At 40.9% G+C, this 15,629-nt stretch overlaps 1 long non-coding RNA gene across 1 annotated transcript; it reads right to left on the bottom strand.

Annotated features, from left to right (window-relative positions):
• Positions 1 to 4,220: 4,220 nt before the first annotated feature.
• On the bottom strand, positions 4,221 to 9,355 carry LOC131140703 (uncharacterized). The gene is made up of 4 exons (XR_013628086.1): positions 9,109 to 9,355; positions 6,949 to 7,128; positions 4,898 to 4,958; positions 4,221 to 4,365 (listed from the first exon to the last, which is right to left on the bottom strand). It is a non-coding gene; the product is annotated as an uncharacterized LOC131140703 (long non-coding RNA).
• Positions 9,356 to 15,629: the final 6,274 nt, after the last annotated feature.

Here is a 15,629-nt window from a genome sequence, read left to right on the forward strand (position 1 = left end):
AACCAGGCGCTAAACCGTAAGGTCTGGGATGTTTTTGGAACGCTTTGAGATGAAAAAGGTGAGAAGGGCCACAGGAACTGTTTCCCATGATCCCACTTGACCTGACCTGAGCTGAGCTGAGCTGAGCTACACTGAAGTGGTAGTACTCCCTGTGTGTGTTCGTGTTTGGCCCGGCATGTAAACAGTGGGCAGAGATTTGATAGCACTTGCATGCATGCACAAACACACACAAAGGGCTCCAGACACATACAAGGACTTCAATGTGATGTCACCAAGCTTTTTAACATGCAGTGAGAGCTCAGTCCAGTGTGACCAACTGATCACATATGACACTGACACTAAATTGTCCATAGGTGTGAAAGTTGTCTTTATGTGCCCTGTGATTGACGGGTGACCAATCCTGGGTGGACACCACCTCTCATCCAAAGTCAGCCGGAACAGACTCCAGCTCATCCATGACTTTTATGAGAAAAGTCATGCTAGATGTGTTTGCTGTGAAAGAACACATTTGAGACCCTCGCTCATCAGTAACCTCCGGCATAAAAAATAAAAAAAAGTGTCACATACATACAGTCCAACCTTTAAGTGTACTGGCCAGGTGCATGGTATACAATATAATACTTTTGCCAATGCCGCCCACGTGACACATTCAGTGTTAAGATGAAAAAAAAAAATTCACAATGGCATCCTTCTTCTTCTAATAGACTATGTCCATCCTTCCTCCATATGTTAACACCCTGTACTTTCTCCATCAATACCCCACACTTTTCCAATAATTGATCCACTAACACCCCTCCTCCCTCTGCCCCTCTTCCTTCAATTGTCTCCCGTACCCTCGCCCCTCCTCTCACTATCTCTCTCCTCTCTTCAGGGGGAGTCATTGAGTGTGTAATCACTTGGTTACGCTGTGTCAGTCTGCGTCTGAACCCGCCATCTGTCCTCTGGGCTTCCGTCTGGGACTCTACACACACTACACTATATTCTACACATCACACTACACAACACACACTACAGAGTATAAACATACAGACGTGCACAGCCGAGCCAAGCTCATTCACACCATGACATGATGACAGCTGTATCAGCCTCCTATTGACATGAGCTGTCAGAGGGGCAGTGACTAACATGGCACATCATGACATGTCAGCCCCACCCCCTTCCCCGAGTGCACGTACATGTTATGGCTTAGAAGTACAACTCTGGCACATGCTATGGATATTTTAACTCTTTATCGCACACTACATTTCCACAGCATTTTTGGATTTTTTTAACTTACTGAGCCATATAATTTCATTCATTCATTTTCTATCACTTGTCCTCACGAGGGTTGCGGGGGTGCTGGAGCCTATCCCAGCTATCTTCAAGTGAGAGGCAGGGTACACCGTGGACTGGTTGCCAGCCAATCACAGGGCACATATAGACAAACAACCATTCACACTCACATTCATACCTATGGACAATTTGGAGTCACCAATTATGTTGGCATGTTTTTGGAATGTGGGAGGAAACTGGAGTACCCGGAGAAAACCCACAGAAAACAGAAACAGGAGACAATTTATTAAAATTTGTGTTGGTGATGCTTATTCTGTATTCAGCTTACCATTTCCAGTGTTGTTGGGCTGACCGGAATGTGATGTTTCATGCACGTAACAGACCAAGTGGATGGACCCTCTTTCCAACTCGTTGTTCTTCAAAGCATTTTTAGTTAGCACACTTCACTTTCTGTGGAAACATGATATAAAGAATGTATATATATGTTTCCTAAAGTGTAATAATTAGAAAAAACAGATAATTAGAAAATCAGATCACACATATGATTTTGAACTTTCAAAATTGTCTGAATTTTGATTTTTAAAAAACCATGATTGAACTGAAAACACGCTGAAGTCCACATTGGTTGTCAATGCAGGCGTTGTGTGTTATGCCCCTTGAGGTGATGGTGCAGTCACTGGTACTCCTTTAAGGAGAATACATTTAAAGACATGGCTTTGCTTCATTATGAATTAGCATGAACATTTCAGCTTCTTTTCTTCACATTTTCCCTTTTTGCTATATCATGCACATGGACACCCTGCTGTGCGATAGGATCTTAAAGGTGCTGTCCCGCTTCAGCTCTAAAATTACACAAACTAGTAAACCAACTAGTACATTTTAAGAACAGATTGAACTAATAATTGTCTATATTTGTCACAATTTGAAGTTAGGCTTTTTAAAAATTCCCATGCAAGCCAAATATAATGATTAGAATTAATGGATTTCTGGTATTCACATACATGTCAATGGTGCCCACACATACCCAGAACCAGCCACAGAGATGTGACTGATAGAGTCATCGTCTGGTTGTGATAAATTAAGTCAATGAAGTTAACTTGATACAGATTGTGATATTAAAAACCTCTGGAAAATTCATTTCAATAACATACAGGTGATCATTTAAGGTCTAAAGATGCTGTTAGTTATTCATTGTAATGGTAATGCTGTAATGTTGTGGCAGGCAATGTTAGTGTGCATGGAAATCAACCAAATGAGAACAGATGACTAGCTATGCCCTAAAAGTTAGCTTGTGTTGTCTTACACACATTCATTCAAGGTTCACTAAAGCAGATACTAGCTTAAAAACACAAATAACATGAGTGTGAAAAAGGCCTCTTTTGCCACCAAATGCTCGCTAGCCTAGCTTATATTTGTGTGAGTAAACTTTGCTACTCACATGCCTCTTGGACTCGTCAAACAGTCAACAGGTCCGCCCAAGTCAAATATACTTTCTGGTTGTACCATCTTTCAAAAACTCAAGGGGTGTTAAAAACTAAAAAAAGATCCCAAAGCTTGCAAAGACATTGCCATGTCTTTGTTTAAAAAGATGACATTGGTTATAATGTGAGTTGCTTTCTGAGCACCATGTGTGATTTTATTTATTTAAAGTGTTGGGGTATTTGAATATGGAGTAAGCTTCCCCACAGGTGATCCAATCCAAGCTAGTCAGGATTAACATTAACAGCATACATTGCTACCATGTTGCTGTCTCTCTGGGTCTAAATAAATAATACAATTTAACATTCTTACTTTTGACCCCTTTCTGTCTTTGAGGACAAAATAGCTAGTTCCGGATATGGGCGGATAAAAAGAACAAAAGAGAAGCAATAAAAGACAGCGAACAGGAGCATAACAAACCAATTGTACCTCATCACTGCTGCATAGCGAGTTAAAAACAGGCATCGGTGCATGAAATAGTCTATTACGATAAGAATTAAAAAAGATATATCAAGATGAGATAAAGAATGAGAAAAAAGCCTGATAAGAACAAAACATTCAAAATGTGGCACAGGATCATGCGCCTTGATACATCCCCGAGATTTATTTGTGTTTTTTTACGCATCAGTGCCGGCGAGGAACATTTAAAAGTGTTAGAGCGTGCCTTTGATCACATCATCGCTGTACAAAGACAAACAGTTTTACTGCAAAGTTAGCTAAGCACAGAGAAACAGAGAGAAGTTGTCTTTCACATAGAAAACTTATAAATTTTGACTTGTATAATCACAGTAGACATATCACATATGTACTTAACTGCAGAGAGTACCTGGCATCCATTAGACATATGGCATTTGTTATATATTATTTTGATTTGCACAAATGCATCTTTTCATAATTTGTGTTTTTTTTTTAAACATTTTTTATTTTTTGCAAGTTACTTTGTTGCTCTATTTTCCAATTTTTTTGGCAGTTTCTATGCGTGATAGATGGTCTCTCTGACTGTCAAATGCTGTAGAATCCCTCAGCCACAGTAACCCCCGCTAGGGTCCGGGGCAACCCTGTAAATCTGACATTATGGGCTGCTGACAGGAGAAGCAGTTGTTATGATAACCTGCAATGAGTTGCAGGAAACACGCACACACACTCACTCTGGAGTGTTGAGTATGACAAGAATATAACGTTACACACACCCACAAATGGACATTTAGGCACACATGCACAGGTATCTGGAGATAATGTGGATTTACTAGCTAGCTCAGCGCCATGTGTGTGTGTGTTTGGGTTGAGGGATGTGATAGAGTCAAGTGATGAGTGTGGGAAAGCTTGTGATGAGCGGGTCACAGGAAACAAGATATCATACCTGACCCTCTTTAATCCTCACCGTGAAATCATCTCCATACACACATACATACACACACACGTGGACACGTGTACTGTACATGAGTATCACACACACACAAATGTTGTTCTTTCAGTTTTCATTTGTACCTTTTTTTTTTAAAAAAACCAAAAACAAACATGAAGAGAGCCTCTGGGTGTTCCTGCAGCAGCAATGGTGTGTGCTATGGAAGCAGCAGGAAGGCCCATTAGCATCCATGGATCAGCGGCGCAGGCCTGAACTCACATGAGGGATGTTCACAAGGTCAAAGAGGGAACAGGGAAGGAGAGAAAAAAAAAACAACAGAAAAGTGGATGATCAGATATGATTTCATGTGCCTTATTATAATGAAGAGAAGATTTTATGCAAACGTATTCAGACGCACACTTTCTCACTGCCTTTATGTCATTTGTAAGGAAAAGTGTCCAAAGGATGTCTTAACTCAAAGGAATTATGGTGAGCTGTGCGGGGAATGATGGTCATAGCTGCGTTTAATAAGGAATTGGTGCCATCAAATACAATCACTGCATATTTTAGTCATTTCATTTGCAGTCAAATTGCACATCTGATGGATTTAGGAAATTATAAAGCACTATGTATTTAAAGGTAAATTAAAAACATCTAACTAAGTCAATGGGGTTCTTGACAAAATAAAAAAAAACGTCATATAAAACACTTAATATACAGATCCACTTTTGACCTCAGTGTGTATATCATTCATGATGAATGGGGCGCTTGTTCTGATACAGAACACTAATCCATACTTACTGATCTGAGTTTTGACCCTCAGATATCTTAAACGTCTTATATCAGATGCGTAGAACATATCCTAAAAGCACGAAGAAAGTCAGTCAAACATTTTGCATTGCTGGCAAGAAGTTTTCTCATTTCAATTTAGATTTTTTTGACATCATTAAATCATGCATTACCTTGAAGAAGGTTGGTTTTTAAATTGTATAGAGTGCTGAGAAACAAGTAATGATCTAGTTTTAGCGTTAGGGGTTAGCCCTAAACCTAATGGGAACCCCGAACACAGAGGACTTTCCAGTGAGGGCCACATGGATGCAAGGGAAAAAAAGACATTTGTTATAAATAAAGTCAGTTTTGTGTCATAGGTGATAAAGCATATTAAAATTCATTTTTAGTATGAATATTTCAGGTTTTCCTCACTACATTACACCTTTTTGCTGTTATTTTCCTTTGTTTTTTTGTTTAATTCCATGTCTACAATGTGCCACAGGTCAATAAAAACAGGGGATACCAATACTGTATTTCCATAGCGTCAAATACATAGTCAACGGTGCACCTGACGCTTTCAACAGTTTTACTCTCATCAACCAATCAGAGGGTGTAAAAGTTCTGATGTTACTGCTCTGACAGGCAAAATATGAACTCAATTTCTAACAATGTGTAGGTGACATGGGCCAGCACCCTGATTCCCTGATATGATATTCCCCTGGTATTCCCTGGTATGTCAACACAAAGAACCCTCAATCAGATTAGACAAAATAAAAAATCAAACATAGACATACGTACCTTACAGGAAGTACTACAGCCAAGACACATACTACTAAATGAAGATAAAAGACTGTTGGAATAAATTAATACAATTTCATGGAACATACTAGCATTTAAGTTGCAAATGTGGGTCTGTGCTTTTGATAGAATTTAGGCCAGCAGAGAAGGCTTTGCTGGCCCTGACTACACACCACTCTCATATTAACATTAAATCGGACACAAAAAAAAAAAAGCCAGTGCAAGCTTTGTGGAAACAGCTAGCTTGAGTCAGCAAAGAATAAAGTACAAAGTATACCAAAGACTTTTTCCAAAAACAAGGATAGGGCATATGTACTTCATATACAAATAAATAAAAAGTAAGAACACTTTTGTTTTTTTCGGTTTCTAAAATAAATCAATAGATGGGACAAATAAATATTTGAAAACATAAATTATTAAGTTCTTTTTCGACCTAAGTTCAAATTCAATACAATTCTTTCTAGATCAAAAAGTATGAAGAAGATGGGTTAAATTTTTCTAATTTGTACTGTTACTTCTATCACAAGAAACCTCAAACATTGTTGGACATTTTTCAAAATTCTTGAAAATGTAGAATAAAAAAGACTGACTTGTAGCATACTGATAGGAACCCACTACTGACACGTCAAAATCAATAGTTTCTGTTTTTAACATAGTAGAATCATGCACGAAAGCTGGAGGAAGGACTGACAAAGAAACATGTACTGACGAAGGAGCAAAACAAAGAAAGTTACGCTTCTACTGGTTTATATGAAAACATGTAAGTCCGCTGTAGGGCGATCGTCACCGGAGCGAGTGATGGCGGCGGTGACTGTGTCAGGTCGTAGCGGCGTTGACCTTTTGTGTTGTAACAGCGTGTGCATGAAGGGAAGTGGCACACAAAGAGCTCTATTAACTGGGAAAGCAGATATAATGGGGAAACAAGATGGGCCTTTAAAGGGAACAGGACAGGCTGTCAGCATGCATAATGTAACAGTCGTGTTAAAACAACACACACACACACACACATGCAGGAGAGAGGCCCAACTTATTAATTCTCTCTCTCACTCCCTGTGAAATATGAAATATTCTTAGTGCACATTTCTCCTGCAAGGATGGAAATCATTGTTGTGTGTAATTATGAAGACAATGTTCAGAGGGATTATCAAAGAAGTGAGGGCTGAGATAAGGAAGCGGCAGATGAAGAGGGTGCGGGCATGAGAAGAAAGGCGGCGGAGGAAAGGGGGGAGGCAAAGAAAGGAGGGCGGACAGAGAGAAAGAAAAGAGAGGAGGGGAAAGATTACCTCTCCTCTATTTATGGTGCCATCGTTCCTCTCCTCCCGCCTCCCTGCTTCTGGCTGTATTAGCATGATAAAGACATGGCGGAATAGGGCAGCCGGCAGGTCTTTGGACAGGGACACAATGCTATCGCCCGTGCAGGCGTCTTCTGGAGCAGCAGAGGGAACGGCCATCGTGGGACCGTGCTGCAACAACACACAAACATCCCACTGATCACACATGTAGCGACTGATACAAACCCGTGTAGACACGCAATACACACAGTGGATTATAGTGCCCAGGAGAACGCCTACATAAAGACGCTCCATATGTTTACATGCACACTTGTATCACGTTAATAGATATTTGTATACACGCTACTGGCCTATCGCCTCGGAAATTCTAAATTGTCACCCTTGTTGTTGTCGTTTCTCTCTGCCCTATCTTAAGCCAATTATTAGGAGGTGTGGTTGCTGCTGTTTATTGGTACCTTGGCTTTTGCTCTGTTCATTCTCTATGTCTGTCCCTTCTTAAACCATGCAATAGTGTTGATGCTGATGATTTATTTTTGTTTTTGGACATAATACCCAGTGTTTTTTTTGTCTTCCCTCTGTATGTCCCCTCTTAAACTAAGTATTAGCCAGTTTTGTTGCCTTTATTTGTGTTTTTCTTTTCGTCTGTCTTATCATAATTCAAGCAATCATCTATGTTGTGTTTTGTTATTTTCTCTGTGTGTCCCCTCTTGTGGCAAATACACGCCTCTGATGTTGCTTTCTTTTGCTGTCTCTCTTTTCATGTCCTATGTTCTCTCTTTTCTCCCTGCCCCTTTCTTCTGTCTTTTTTTGTTCTGTTCTGTCTTTCCTGTATGTCATCGTTTCAGATGTACTAATTGATGTTTTTTTTTTAATCTTTTTTCTGTCTGTCCCCTCTGAAGTCATGTAATCATGAGGTGTTGTGTGTTGTGTTGTGTTTTTTTTGTTTTAGGGTTTGTACAGCTGTATTCTCTTTTCCCTCGGTCCCCACTGTCTGTGTTCTGAGTTAAAAAAAAAAAAGATAACTTTTTTTTACATTTCCATTCCATTTGCAGTACAGGCAATATTTTTATTCATTCATTCATTCTCTACCGCTTTTTCCTCACGAGGGTCACCTATCCCAGCTGTCTTTCGGGCGAGAGGCGGGGTACACCCTGGACTGCCAGCCAATCACAGGGCACATATAGACAAACAACCATTCACACTCACATTCATACCTATGGACAATTTGGAGTCGCCAATTAACCTAGCATGTTTTTGGAATGTGGGAGGAAACTGGAGTACCCGGAGAAAACCCATGCATGCACGGGGAGAACATACAAACTCCACACAGAGATGGCCGAGGGTGGAATTGAACCCTGGTCTCCTAGCTGTGAGGCCTGCACGTTAACCACTCGACCACCGTGCCGCACGTCATGTAATCATGAGTTGTTTTTTTTGTTTTAGGGTTTGTATAGCTGTATTCTCTTTTCCCTCGGTCCCCACCGTCTGTGTTCCGAGTTAAAAAAAAAAAAAGATAACTTTTTTTTACATTTCCATTCCATTTGCAATACAGGCAATATTTTTATATCGGTGATTTTTATTTTTCTCATTTCAATATCAGTGTTCATTTTAGGATATTTGATATTTCTACATAACTTTCGATGCAAATACAGTCAAAAGTAATGCTTGCCGCCATCACAGTCTAAAGGTAGTAATAACAGTGACTACAAGCATAATAGTCGTGTGTGTATACTGTATGTGTGCGGGTGTCTGTGAAACCAATAAAAAAATCTAATCTTCTTCCCCCTTCTAGTATTATTAGCTTTGTGAGTCTTCCTACTCCTCTTCGTCAGCTGCGTATCTGCTCTGGGAACATCATTTAGCAGAGCATCAATAAACCTCTTGTCTGCTAATCAGTGACACAGACACACACACACACATTCAAACGGTAAGTGCACAAACGGATGGAGCTTCTTCACAGATCTGGAACATTCTCCGGGTCAGGCTTGGAGCCATGGGGCCTGTGGGACGCCGGGCCACCCCGTTGCTTGAGTGTCGGGCCTGGAGCATGACTCCAGACTGCAGGCTCATGACAAGCACACACACACACACACACACACACGGTACACACACAGTCCCACAGTGTGCCATGTGTAAACATACTGTACGCACCATCATGGATGACAGCGAGTGCATGAGCCTGTGACGGTTGTCCGAGCGGAACACACACACACACACACACACACCCTGTGAAAACACAAAGAACTGTACAAACACATGAGCAGAAATGGACCTGCGCCACAAAATTCCATCTCACGGTTACAAAAGATTCATTCACTGTAAATCATTAGCAACTGCAACAATAGTAGAATAGTATGTATTAGAAATAGTAGAAATAGGTGCAACATCTGCTGTTTAAAGGTTGTAAAATCCCACAAAAACCATAGTTGGAGAATTGGTTACAGTGGTGCATTTTCATTTTTGTCCACACAGAGTATTAATTAAACTCAGATAGCAGAGTTAAGCAACTTATGCATAGCACAAATTAAGTAAACTGACTAAAATGGACCTTTAATACCTAATACACTTTTTGGCGTTTTCATCTTGTTTGGCCCCTTTTTTCATTAGCTAGCTAGTTCAAGCATTATAGGGGCTTTATTTTTGTCAACCAGGACAAAGAAGGTATGAAAAACCCTCCTGAATGGTTTTGAAGCCTTAAATATATAAGCATTTTTTTCCTCATTTATTTGTCACTTACCTCATGTGTAGACGGCACATTTGAAAATCAGCACACATACATGAATAGGTACCGATCTGTCAGTCCGTCAGCAGCAGATAAACCTTTTTCCTGGAGGGCGTTGATGATGATTGACAGGCAGCGGATGATGTCGACCTCCAGCACCGTCTCCGTTAAATGATGTCATTGTGCGTCTGATGAGGAGAAAGATACGCCACAATCAAAGAGAAGACAGCAAGCCGAGCTGAGACGTGTTTCATTGAAAAGAGAAGTAAGTGTGGCGGCACGGCGGTCTAGTGGTTAGCGTGCAGACCTCACAGCTAGGAGACCAGGGTTCAATTCCACTCTCAGCCATCCTCAGTGGAGTTTGCATGTGTGGGTTTTCTCCAGGTACTCCGGTTTTCTCCAACATTCCAAAAACATTAATTGGCCACTCCAAATTGTCCATAGGTATGAATGTGTGTGTGAATGGTTGTTTGTCTATATGTGATTGGCTGGCCACCAGTCCAGGTGTACCCCGCCTCTCACCCCAAGACAGCTGGGATAGGCTCCAGCACCCCCGCGACCCTCGTGAGGAAAAAGTGGTAGAAAATTAAAGATACATGTTAAAGGAGACCTATTATGCTTTTTCTACTTTTCTGACCCATAAATGTAGTTAAAATGTTGTATTATTGTGTTAAACGATGCCAAAGTTACAGATAATGAGGTTTGCACATTTGGAAGTGAGCCCTGAAAGAAGTTTGTGATGGCTCAAAACGTTCGATTTCAGAGGGCTTTGCAAAACCATTCCTTTGTGATGTCACAGAGGAGCAGTCTTCCATATGGGCGTGGCTGTGAGCCAGATATGGTCTCTGCGCTCCCCCAAGCTCTGCCACAGCTCTGGTTACCAAACAATCTCAGGTAGAAGTCATGTATTTGGTGAGTCTCAGCAAGAAAAAAATATTTTCACCTGTCAACTGCATTTCACACCGGACTGTTTTGTCGGACATGCTGTGCGTCCACGCAGCTTCTTTTTTTTGCATCCACTATGGCTCACACTCTGACAAAGTGTGTCCGACAATGAGTGCTCCTCTTCAGGCAGGCGAGCTTTCCACATGTCCAGCTTATCCTGAGATCCGCCGCACCAGCGGTGGTACGTTTCCACTCACTCTGAGTTCATACATGGTAAATTAGGGGCCAGTAACTCCTGAACCCTTTTCCATTAGCTCTCCATTGTCTTTATTCATTTATTATCAACTCCTATACCCACCATATTAGAAAGTGGGGGTAGTTAGTTTGAGCGTGTGACCAATCAGGCGGGCCATAGGTGGAACAAATTAAAACAGACCATTTTGACGGGATGCATGAGTTGCAATAGGTGCATATTCTGGAAGATCTAGAAAGTTGTCTGTGTGGATTATTGTGTGTCGGGGTCAAAAAGAGTTGAAAAAAGTGTTATAGATCCCCTTTATTGTTGTGTGGTTATCATATATAGTGGTTATCATATAATAGTTAACCTTTTTTGTTACACCTAAGCCTGTTAAGAATGTTGAAATGTTACTTAAAAGTTTTTCTGCACAGTTAATAAACACGTGTATAATGTGGCAAGAGTTTCACCCTGGAACAGACCGAGGAAAATTGTCCACTGTATTAGTTCCTCCATTGAGTTTTTGTCACTCTACTATATTTAATTGCAATCGCTTATTTTACCATCGGACATTATTACATTATAAATGAGCATATAACATACAATATAATAAAAAATCTAATTTGTCTTGATTTTTAGACTTTTTTACTTGTCTCTCTGGATATTTCTGTGTGTGCGCGTCTGTGTCTGAGTGCGTGTAAAAAGGTATTAAAGTGTGATAATTGGAGATCTCATCCCCAACACCTGTCACAGACCATTCATCTCTCTCTCTCACACACACACACACATATATATATATATATATATATATAAGCTTATCCCTCACTGATAGGTTACACACACCAAGCTTTGAAAGCACGTGGAAGCTTCAGGTACACAAACATGCAAGAGGAGTAGAGTAGATGGCAGACATTACAGCTGTCATTATCACATGTAAGGGGCTTTACACACACACACACACACACACATAAATACATAAATATGTTTTTGCGATGAAGCCTTTCTCCCGGGTGCAACAAATAAAGTGGCACATCTCCCAGCTTAACCAACAGGAAAGCACTCCTGCCAATGTGAGGCACAAGCTTAATCCATCTTTTATCCTTCCATACATCTTCTGCTTCACTGTCAGTTCTCCTCTCAGGGCTTCCTGCATCCCTTCCATCATCATCATCATTATCATCATCCTTCCTCACATTTAAGGTGTTGATAAGTCTTTTTTGTGAGACGACATTGTCAGAATCACAATGAAATGGAGAAGAATCCACAAGGGAGGCTTATTGGTCAAATAGAATCAACATAAATTAGATCCCAGCCTCCATTTTTTTTTGGTGGAAACATCACTCAAAAGTCAAACAAAACTTCACACCTGAGACGTCAACAAATTGTGCGACACTTCAGCTGAGTGAGCATCTAAAGCACAGGTGACAAACTCAAGGCCCGAGGTACAGATGTGGCCCGATATGGAATTTTATATGGCTCAAAAAAGCCTGTTTGTCAATAATGCACTTCAATTTATTAATTTATTCTTCTAAATGTATTTATTCTTACTTCTGATAGAATTCTTTACTATTTTAGTATGTGCAGTTGTTCTAAACTTGAATATTATCTGATAATGCAATCAGATATTCCAAGCATTTTCATTCATTCATTCATTCATTTTCTACCGCTTTTCCTCACGAGGGTCGCGGGGGTGCTGGAGCCTATCCCAGCTGTCTTCGGGCGTCAGGCGGGGTTATTCCAAGCATTTTCTGTTATCAAAAATAAATACTTGACTGTCTGATTGGCACCTTGACATTCTCAGTTAGTTATCCATTAACTTGTTGATATAAATCAGTGCTTCTCAGATACTGAGGTCACGGGTCTGCTGGAGCCTATCCCAGCTGTCTTTTGACCGAGAGGCAGGGTACACAATGGACTGGTTGCCAGCCGAATCGCAGGGCACATAGAAACCCGGAGAACCCGGAGAAAACCCACAATCGCATGGGGAGAACATGCAAACTCCACACAGAGATTCGAGCCCCTGACAGTGTGGCCAACCCGCTAACCACACGACCACCGCACAGCTATCAGTGCAGACCTGCTAACATATTTGAATTTGTCATACTCCGGTTTCCTCCCACATTCCAAAAACATGCTAGGTTAATTGGTGACTCCAAATTGTCCATAGGTATGAATGTGAGTGTGAATGGTTGTTTGTCTATATGTGCCCTGTGATTGGCTGGCCCCGCCTCTTGCCTGAAGACAGCTGGGATAGGCTCCAGCATGCCCACGACCTACGTGAGGATAAGCGGTACAGAAAATGGATGGATGGTATGAATCATCAAATGTATGGTAAATCAGATTAGAACGTGACAAGATTTCTCGATCATGTCTTGACTGTGACGATTTATTAAATAATTATAAATTAATTAATCACATAATAAATGAAAATGAGCTCTGGCCATGATATGCAGGTGTGTCTGTTTTCTTCTCTCACCTCCAAACATTTACCATATTGAATAACTTTTAATGAGTTTAATTACTACCGTGGTCAAATGCTAATTCCACTTAAGTTGTTTAAGAATTAAAGCCCCTGCTTTCTCTTTCTCTCTCTCTCTCCTGGGACAAGGCCCTCCTGTCTACTGTTTATCTGACCTTTGACCTATGAGCTCCTGAGAGTGACACCATTTACACCACTGCTGCTGGTGTTCTACACATAAATATAAATGGCCTCTCTGTTTAAAAATATGAAAATGCCACCTTGAGTGGCAAAAAGGGATGCTGCCACAGCAAGGACTGTCAAGTGGATGTTGAAGGTTTGCGTGTGAGACGTGGAAGTGAGCTCCAGTCTCTAGTAAAGACGTCTGATGTCAAAACAAGACTGCTTGACTCATGTCTGAAGTCGTTGGCTTGACATTTTTGAGTCCTTACAAGTCAGAAACACTGTTTACACTCTGTTATATTTGACAACTACAATGAATGTGTAATCAGTTTTTTAGCCTTTAACAATATTGTCAAATTGGGCGGCACGGCGGTCTAGTGGTTAGCGTGCAGACCTCACAGCTAGGAGACCAGGGTTCAATTCCACCCTCGGCCATCTCTGTGTGGAGATAGCATGTTCTCCCCGTGCATGCGTGGGGTTTTCCTCCCACATTCCAAAAACATGCTAGGTTAATTGGTGACTCCAAATTGTCCATAGGTATGAATGTGAGTGTGAATGGTTGTTTGTCTATATGTGCCCTGTGATTGGCTGGCAACCAGTCCAGGGTGTACCCCGCCTCTCGACCGAAGACAGCTGGGATAGGCTCCAGCACCCCCCGCGACCCTCGTGAGGAAAAAGCGGTAGAAAATGAATGAATGAGTCCAAATTCATGCCTTGACTTCGTGATTTGAGTCTGACACAAATCCAAGCAAAACGTATATGCGCCACATATGTATGCCGCCCCATTGGGTGTCCTAATTCGAACTTTGTTCCTGTTATGTCAATATTCCCTAGATACCGACCACTCTCTTCTCTTGACCTTTAACCTTAACTTCCCGTTACCTCTCATCCTCACATGTCAGTGGAACCCTCTTGTGCGGTGATGGTCTGACGACAATGTTCCGCTCCCAAACAGGATGGCGCACACATGTCCGCACACTGTAAATCAAAAAAAAACACACCAAATTGAAATGAGTGCTTGGCCAGTCTGCTTGGGGAGTTGAGGAGGAACTAATTGTTTCTAGAAGAGGCGACCTCAGAGGCGCCGGAAGGGAAGACAGGAGCGAGAGACACGAAAAGGAAAGGAAGAGGGGCCATAAATTAACCAGGTGCCGGATATTCACTTTCAACATGGCTTTCACTGTGGACACTTTATCTCTTTTTTTTGTTGAGACCACACACACACACACACACACACATACATCAAACTCCAAAAACTGTGCCGATGTCCAGTTTCAATGATATCACCTTTAAGAGGCACTCTGCAAAACACACCACTCAATAAACAGGCGGTAATGGAGGCTGCAGGTCAGGGTTTACAGTCATATCATTAACACACACACATAAATGCACACACACACACTCCCCCATTGTCTGGCCAGTACTTATTAGCGCCTATGCTAACAGAGTTTGCCCATAAGTGACCTTAATTAAGTGGCTAGCGCCATTAGCCGCGCAGCTAAGAGGCTCAGAGCTACCCATCTGCATGTGAATGTGCGCGTTTCTATGCTAATGGTTTCTCCTAGGTATGAGGTGGAATACTAACGAGGGGCTGCACGCCATGCCAAACAGTTTACATAAGTTACTCATGGGGACAAAAACAGGACTCAGCATTTGAGGCCAACATCAAATGGAGCCTTGCCACCATCACACAAACACAAAACAACAATATCATTTACAAAAAACTATTAGATCCACACTGAAAAAGAAAATATGTGCATAAGTAACTCAAAAGCCTGGCTTTTTTGTTATTTGTGACGCATTGCTAATCCTTATGCAGGTAAGACATACTCACAATATTACTTTTTTTGTTGAAAAAATACAGCTTTTTCCCTCAGAAATAGACAAATTAATTAAATTTAAATTTTTGAAAATATGCAAATTTAATTTAACATTTTAAATAAATTAAACAGCTGGGATAGGCTCCAGCATACCCGTGATCTTAGTGAGGATAAGCGGCATAGAAAACAGATGGATGGATAAATACAACTGCCTTATTGAAAATATACAAACTTTATCTTGAAAATATATGTCTTTCATTTTGAAAACATTACAATTTGTTAATTCAAGTTAATTATCAGAAAATTACAGAGATTGATTTTTTTTCTCATAAATACACAACTGCACTACTTTAGCTCATACTAGATTTT

Source organism: Doryrhamphus excisus, linkage group LG9 (assembly GCF_037039965.1).
Source record: "Doryrhamphus excisus strain RoL-2023G ecotype Guam linkage group LG9, RoL_Dexc_Guam_v1.1, whole genome shotgun sequence".
Classification (NCBI taxonomy): domain Eukaryota; kingdom Metazoa; phylum Chordata; class Actinopteri; order Syngnathiformes; family Syngnathidae; genus Doryrhamphus; species Doryrhamphus excisus.